We start from the raw sequence: 7,798 nt of genomic DNA, 5'->3' as shown, positions 1-7,798 counted from the left end.
AATTCTTAGTGTTCTTTTACTTTACTACTTGTTAGTTGATTTGATTAGTTCCTATCTCGATTACACCAGTAGGGGAGGAAGATTAATCGCTGCGTTATTGTTTGGTTGAGCACATACCTTCCCAACAGATCCATCTATTCAAATTTATTTAGTTGTTCTCACTGAATTTCAAAATATTGAGATGCAAACGGAAAAAGGACGACACTAAAGGTCAACGTTGGAGTTCGAGTTTATTTAATGAAGAATATGGACCTCGAACAAGTTTTATTGATTGTTCGTTTGATTTTAGTGTCGGTTTTTAGTTTCACAATCGAATTTTAAGATTTTAACTATAACTTTAACTTTACTCACTACACAACAAAAATTAACTTTTCAAAGTCAAAAAGGTGGGTCACATACATAAACCCACATACAATTCTATTATACTCAATTCAATTTTTAATACTAAATTTTCTCAACTATTCATTACTTTTTCACACTTTTTCTCATAATTCAACAAAACAATCATTACAATCCAATTAAAATTAAAACTCAACGCAATTCAACTCTAAAACCAAACGCACTATAAAATTTTAACTTTAATTTTAACTCTACTCACTAAACAACAAAAGTCAACAACACAATTATTCCTTTTCCATTTTCTTCAGTTTTTTAACTATACAATTAAATTTTTAATATTAAATTATCTCAACTATTTATTACTTTTTATAATTTTTCTCATAATTCAACAACACAATCATTACAACTCAATTAAAATCAAAACTCAACACTACTTAACTCTAAAACCAAACACACTAGAAATGTTTATCCAAATTAAACATATATGTTTTGTAAATAGAAACACAAATTAATTTTCCATACCATTCTTTTACTCTTATTTGTTCCTGCACCATACCCTCATTTGCTCCTTTTACTCTCATTATGCTTTTATATTCTTGAGGGATAATTATCTTTACTATATCATCTAAGATACCTTATGTACATCATAACGCAGGGGAGAGGACGGGAATTATCCAGAGTGTCAATGGGACGGTCCCACACAATAATCCACGTAGGCATCGTTACATCAATTAACGAACCACGTCACGTTCTTTGTTTAAAATCGATGGAAAATCAGTGGCGGGATAATTTAAATTGAACCTTAAATATTAGGTTGCCTCGGAAAAATTTAAAAAATTGGGATACAATTGAGAAAGCATCAAAAGATTTGGATATATTGTATTTTTTTGTATTTTTTAAATATAATATTTTTGTAATGCTACTTAATAATAATAGTCCCGTGATAATTGAGTTAGTTATTCTTATTGGAACTTTGTTCTTCTTAGTTTCATTGTATAAATTTTCCTTTCCTTATAAATGCAATATTATTTATTGTACAATACCATCTTCTTTGTAAAATTTAATTGTTGCAATTATAGTTTCAGTTCTGATATTACAAAGGTTGATAATCTATTGCAGATGTAAATTAGAATTATTCAAAAAAAAAAAGACTGATCAACATGCGAGAACTCCATCATATTATATATAATAAAATAGACTACTCCTGTAATAAATGTTTCGAGTAAAACGTAAACCATCGGATATATCTGACCCAAAAAAAAAGCAAGCGATAAATTTGACAAAGCGCGTAAACCATGGGCCATATGACGCAATTACCCCTTTAACTTTCTCTATTTTTAATAAAAATTGTGAAAAATTAGTATTTGAAACTTGAAATTAATAATAATTATGAAATGTTATTGATCTTATAGAAAAATTGGTCTTTCAAAATAAAATTTACTTAAAACTGAATAAATTATGCTAAGGATATCAATGAATTACAAAAAATCATTTATATAGACTAAGCAAAAGCGATATCTTTACTTATTTATATAGACTAAGAAAAAACAATATCTTTACTTAACATTAACTGGATGATACTTTGATGATGAAAGTATAATATCTTGAAAATATTAATTGTGTAAAAGTTTCTTTTCAAAGTAAGACCGAAAACAAATCAATCTAAGACTTTCTTATACCTACATACATAAATGAATCCTAACTTCATTAGAAATAATAAACTAATAATAATTTAATTTTTATTGATAAAATAATATATTTAGTCAAACACGCAAATTGTATCTCTCTATCAAGGAAAATTATATCAAAATTGATAATTTTGTTACTTCTTCTAATCCCAATTCTTTTAATATATGATAAATCATTGTACCACCTCAAAATCTATTAAGGTATAGATTAAAAAGTAAATGATAAAGAAAATTTTTCGTGCAAATATAGTAGTTCTAAAGAAATAATAAATGTACCAAACAAGGTAACATCTAATTAAAAAGATAAAATCCTAAATAAATTACTTTTATGGGAAAAAAAATACTTGAATTTGACGATCTTGAATTTCGATAAAGCCTGACTAAGCCTAGTGAATACTGGTAAAGTCTTGCGAATCGACAAAATTGATGTAAAACATTAGTGTTAGTATATTGAATAAACATGTACAGTGTATATAATGCAAATGTCATACAAATTAACAAGGAAATTCCCTATCCAATATAAAAATTTTCAGTATGGTGAAATTTTTATTTCAAAAAATAATAGTCTAAATTCCCTTATATGATATATATGGCGTATATATAATTGGTAATAGTAGGTCACTACATATTTTGTTCCCTTGCATATGTTATGTTGTACTATATGCATAATATTGCATATAATTTATCCATTCTACTATAAATTAATGATAAAATAATATAAATAATTTCCTAAATCTATTAGTGATGATGTGATGATGCGAGAAATGTTATTTTATATTTTTGATGATGTGACTGTGTAGGAATTCAGTTCAGGAGTTTATTTTCATATATATATATACACATCTATATAGATGTTAAAATTTAAAAATAAAAATAAAAATCACTGTATATTACAAGGCGTTTGGTTTTGGGATGAAATAAAATTTGATTTGATTTCATTGATTACAAAGTGGACATGCACAAAATAGGGGACCCACCATTTCCATTGAGATGACAAAACTAAAAGGGGGCCTTTGAGTTTTCAAAAGATAATTCCAACCAAAACACCCCAAATGACTTCCCATGTCAGGCGCTTGTGATGTTTTTTTTTTTTTTCCTCACATCAATTCTCCTTTCCTTTCGATTGAATAAAAAGAACATGCAATCCAGATAAGTCCGAGATACGCTCATGCAACATTAGTCACTGCCGTCCCAATTACTCCACAGTTCTACTGATATGCGTTTGCCTTGTCGGTCCATCTCAATAGTACTGAAGTCCACTTCCACTACTTGTCCTTCTTGGGGCAATTTGTCTTCTACATCATAGTAGTTATCTCCATGCTCTTCAAACAAATGATCGAAATGATCCTCGTTTTGATGAAATTGTGAAGGACAAAACACGATAGCACAATGTCCACTTGCTTATAGACCGGGAAATTGGGCATCAGTCCTAATATGACAAATATGTTCTTAAGGACACCAAAACATGGTTCAATGACGTTCCGAACTGACGAATGCCGCTTGTTAAACAGCTCCTTTCGAGAATTAACATGATGTCCTTCAAAATGACTTGGATGATAGTTCTCTCCATTGTAAGGTGCCAAGAAACCCGTCATATTGGGGTATCAGCATCGATGACGTAATATTTCCCCGTAATTGAATTGAGAGATGTGTAGCCATTAGACAATACGTGAGAGTTTTGCATATTAATCTAACAAGTGGAATATGATACCTACCAGATGGGGGTAACGGAAATTCCGGTTTGACTACTGTCTCCATCAACATTTTGGTGTTATGGGCGGATTCCTGCCAACTGGTCTTCACATAAGCGAATAGAGCCATCACATTTTAGTTGGGTACACTCTTAAGGCCGTGATATTGCACTTGCATATAGTCCGATGGTGCCGCTGCCACGTGAGTGCCATCTATCGCTCCGATGCAATCCTGGAAAATGTGCAAAATTTGGTGTGGATTGTAGCAAAGGTTTAAACAATAGACCTGTGTACATTTATCAAGTAACTGGTAATTGAAAAGCTAATGTCCTGAAAATTACCTTAAAGTAAGGAAATAACTTTGGTTTTGCCATAATCTCCGGTCGTGGACCATTGAGTTCTCGTGGCTTTATATACAATCTTGATATGGTGTTCACGGCTCGTAAGACCTTACGAAAGTGTTGAGTGTCCGAAAAGTTCAACAACGTAACAGAACCGTGTGCTATGGCGCACAACCATGAGGAACATGCCAACCGACTCCTCAGTATATACGTGCCTTCCATGTGGAAGTCCACCTCATTGGTGTAGAATATCACACAAATTGCTGAAAACGTGTGGTTGCATTTTGAATATGTGGAAGCATTGTGCAGGTCTCACAAGCACATGCGTTGAATGAATTCGCGTCCGATTACAAATCTACTTCCACAGTGATATCTCGGGACTTGTGTTTCTTGTAGCTTGCAAAGTCGAATAACGAATGCCGAATGAAGTATGCGACGGTTTTGATCGTTCGCATTGGAGTTATCGTCATCATCCAAATTAACTGCGTTGGCATTGTGCAAACCTGAATTTCATCTCGTCAGGACCCACATGCGATGCTCAATCATACGGCTTGCGAGTGTCCACCCTCTCGTGGGGACGCGTAACGGACACGCGTGAGAAGGAGTCGTCACTACCTGTTTACGTCCCGAGAGTTGAGGGCCGGCGAATTGTCCGGGTCTAGTGGTAAGAGATACACCTAGTTTGCTTAAGGCATATGTTCTAACAGTTCCGAATTCGGGAGTTCTATTACGTGCGAGCCTATATCTCGCACGCCTTGTCGATACTCTGGTCTATCTAGGGTTTGCCGTTTTTATTCATTTACCAAATGAATTAGATTACACTAGTATTGTCCGTTTTGACACCGTAAATTCGAAGAACCAATAGATTCGGGCTAAAGGAAAGTAGGCCCACACTTCGAGGATTCGGTCTGCTATCCTCGCTACGATTCACCTAACCATGATGATCGGTTTCCTGCCTGGATCGTAACTGCGAAGCATCAGCTTACTTATCTCAAGGGAAATAGGCCGATTCGATCGGTTCTGTCTTTCAAACCGTTCACTTGTCGATCGGGATTCTTACAATGAATGAATGTACAAAATAAATCCTTACAATGTTCTCTCAAATTAAATTACAAATTACAACGACTGAATCCCTGTCAGTTCGAGTTCGATCATTATTACTCTTTGGCTCACTGTGAGATTTAAATAGCAGAAAAGTAAGTTAAGGCAACATGGACTCAAAGAGCAGAGGGTCGATTGACCCTTGAGATAACCGTGCGACTGGTCGACCTCCTGGACGATTGTCAAGCTACGATTCACGCATCCAATCCGAGTCATCTTCCGCTTAGATACTACTCGGAATGAAATGGTGACTTGAAGCTAGATCCCATTTCGCACTGCACGCGCTCAATGTGTTTGGGGCGTTGGACCCCGTGATCGATTGTTCGGAGTATTGGACCCCGTGCAAGATGTATCCTATGGGCTCGGGCTTGAATCGTGATAAAATAGACAAAAACAGATAAAAACATATAAAAGCAGACAAATTATGTATTAAACGTCTTGTTTACGTGATTAACCAATTATGAACCGGAGTTGTTTGGCACAAAATTCTCTATCCTAAACAGACTAGAGAATATGCTTGCATGCGGTACTAATTCGGTTAAAGATATATTAGTTTATTTTAAATTGTTCTGTCATTGTGACGATGTGGCTTTAACAAATTACGACAAAAAACATGTTTTCGACTAAAAACCCAAAATCTATCACTTTTTGCCTAATTGCCCATGTTTGATTATGTGAAGTGCATGATTAGTCAAATTTCATATTTTACTGATAGATAACCCCGTTCTAAGTGCCCGATACTATGCTAAGACAACAGAAGCACTTTAATTGGGTGAAACGAGCATTGCAGATGAACCTACGCCTACACAGGTTGCCCATCTCCACCCGTTGCCCGAAGTCTTTCGATCATCCTAACCCTAGGATTGTCTGTAAGTTAAGAACATATGATATCGCCCTTGTGCTGAAAATGATTTTAAGAAAGACGGGATCACGCGATGCAGACCACCTCGGCCTGTAGCCGATGTCAACCAATCTCCTGAGTCCTCCAGGGTCATGTGAGAATCCCAAGGGAGTTAAAGGACCGGTTCATCTGCTCGGAAGTGATCTGAAAAAGGATTACCGCACCCCAACCTGAATCGCCTGAAATTAGGCGAATATCCGAGCCAAGGTACACGAGTCCTTCTCAGACGTCCATGCTACATCGAACCACGAGCTAAATGATTTAAGAAATTTGAGTTTGAAAAGGGAAAGATTACTCGTTCATAAATTATAAACGATGTACGAACCCGAATGTGGACTCTCGTCGAGCCAGCATGCGCACTTTTGGATCGCGCGGCTTGGGAGTGTCCACCTTCCCGGGAATGCGTGACGGATACGCGTGAGAAGGAGTCGCCACTTATCATTTTACGACCCGAAGGTCGTGGGCCGATAAGTTACCCGGGTCTAGGGGTATGAAACACCTAGTTTTGCTAAGGCAATGATTATGTGGAACCGGAAAGTCCATGTTCGGGGGTTCACGTTACATGGGGGCCTATATCCCGCACGCCCTTTCGGTACTCTGGTTTGCTAAGCTTGCAATATTATTTCATTTATCGTGTGAATTAAGCTGCGCTCAGCTTACATGTTTTGACAACGAAAATTCGGTGAACTAAACGATATCGGTTGAGTGGCCGAGAGAGAAGTAAGCCCATATGTCAGGGAATTGGTTCACTATTTTGCTTTACAGTTCATCAAACTATGATGTTTGAATTCCTACGTGAACTAGAACCGCGAAATCTTGGGATTACTCTTGTCTGGGCAAGTATTGGACCGATTCGATTAATTCGACTCTCAAACCGTTCGCTCACTGAATGGGATTTTTACATAATGAATGTATAAAATAAATCCTTACAATGCTCTCAAAACAATAGATACAAATTACAAATGATTGAATCTCAGTCGATTCGCGTTCGGTTATTATTCCACTCCGATTCGCCGTGAGTTCAGGGAAAAACCGAAAACTGAAATTCAAATGCACTATCAGTGAATGGGGACCCGGTGACTGATGATTAGGGCGTTGAACCCTAAGTGTAATGCGTCCTATGGATCGAACTCGACTCACATGGACAAACAAGAGCAGAAAGATAACAAACATCATCTAAATTGCAGATGATGTGTTTGTTATTACCGAGTGTACGTGGATTAACAGATTATTAACCCAAGAGTATTTTTCCAAGAAAATGCCATATGTTAAACAGACAAACGTGTGTAAAACATTTTGCATTCGACTTTGTTTCAAGGACTTGATAGACGTGGTATCTGTAGTCAAATCCTTCATGTGTGGATTGCTTTTATAGTTGTTATGTATTGTGACACTGAAATTCCACTAAATTCACCAAACTCATGTTTTGACTATAGATTGGGAATCTCGAATTCCACATAACCATTATCTAGTGTTTGGTTAGGTCGAGTGAAAGATTAATCGGCGTTTTGCATGTGGATAAGAAAAGGCTTTGCAGATGAACTTGCACCTGAACAGGTAGCCTATTCCTATCTTGATACCGTAGTGTTTCTGTCAAGCTAACCCTAGGGGTGTCGCTAAATTGTGAAAAGATGATTTTGCCCTTTATTTGAATTTTTTTTTTAGAAAAGGGAAACATCGCAGTGCGAACCACCTCGGCCTATAACCAGTGTCGACCAATTCCTTGGATCATCCAGC

The 7,798-nt window shown here is 36.2% G+C and overlaps 1 long non-coding RNA gene across 1 annotated transcript; it reads right to left on the bottom strand.

Annotated features, from left to right (window-relative positions):
• Nucleotides 1-3,090: 3,090 nt before the first annotated feature.
• On the bottom strand, nucleotides 3,091-4,099 carry LOC116189821. The gene is made up of 2 exons (XR_004152485.1): nucleotides 4,060-4,099; nucleotides 3,091-3,950 (listed from the first exon to the last, which is right to left on the bottom strand). It is a non-coding gene; the product is annotated as an uncharacterized LOC116189821 (long non-coding RNA).
• Nucleotides 4,100-7,798: the final 3,699 nt, after the last annotated feature.

This window comes from Punica granatum, unplaced genomic scaffold (genome assembly GCF_007655135.1).
Source record: "Punica granatum isolate Tunisia-2019 unplaced genomic scaffold, ASM765513v2 Contig00022, whole genome shotgun sequence".
NCBI classification, from domain to species: domain Eukaryota; kingdom Viridiplantae; phylum Streptophyta; class Magnoliopsida; order Myrtales; family Lythraceae; genus Punica; species Punica granatum.
This window is presented reverse-complemented; position numbering and strand designations above follow the sequence as displayed.